We start from the raw sequence: 575 nt of genomic DNA, 5'->3' as shown, positions 1-575 counted from the left end.
AAGCGATTGTTTGGTAATTCTTTTTTTAATTTTTTAATTTTTAAATTTATTTTATTATTATTTTTTAATTGAAAAAAAAATCTTTATTTTTAAAATTTTTATTTTATATTTTTAAATTTTAAAAAAAATTGTTTATTTTTTATTCTATTTTTTAAAATGTTATATATATTTTTAATTTTTAAATTTTTTTAAATTATTTTAATTAATTTTTTTTATTGTTAAAAAATATGGAACGCTTCACGAATTTACGTGTCCCCCTTGCACAGGGGCCATGCTAATCTCTTTATCGTTCCAATTTTAGTATATGTGCTGCCAAAGCGAGCATGGTAATTCTGAGGTACAGTGAAAAGCTGTGTTTTGCATGCTATCTAATCACAAAATGTAGGAGTAACTCAGCAGGTCAGGCAGCATCTCAGGAGAGAAGGAATGGGCGACGTTTCGGGTCGAGACCCTTCTTCAGACTGAAGAAGGGTCTCAACCCGAAACGTCGCCCATTCCTTCTCTCCTAAGATGCTGCCTGACCTGCTGAGTTACTCCAGCATTTTGTGAATAAATACCTTCGATTTGTACCAACA

At 30.4% G+C, this 575-nt stretch overlaps 1 non-coding gene across 1 annotated transcript; it reads right to left on the bottom strand.

Moving 5' to 3' along the window:
* Positions 1-221: 221 nt before the first annotated feature.
* Positions 222-325, bottom strand: LOC144605610 (U6 spliceosomal RNA). The gene has a single exon (XR_013548874.1). It is a non-coding gene; the product is annotated as a U6 spliceosomal RNA (small nuclear RNA).
* Between the last annotated feature and the right edge of the window lie 250 nt (positions 326-575).

Source organism: Rhinoraja longicauda, chromosome 24, assembly GCF_053455715.1.
Source record: "Rhinoraja longicauda isolate Sanriku21f chromosome 24, sRhiLon1.1, whole genome shotgun sequence".
Classification (NCBI taxonomy): Eukaryota; Metazoa; Chordata; class Chondrichthyes; order Rajiformes; family Arhynchobatidae; genus Rhinoraja; species Rhinoraja longicauda.
Note: the sequence above shows the minus strand (reverse complement) of the source record. Positions and strands in the feature narration are given on the sequence as shown.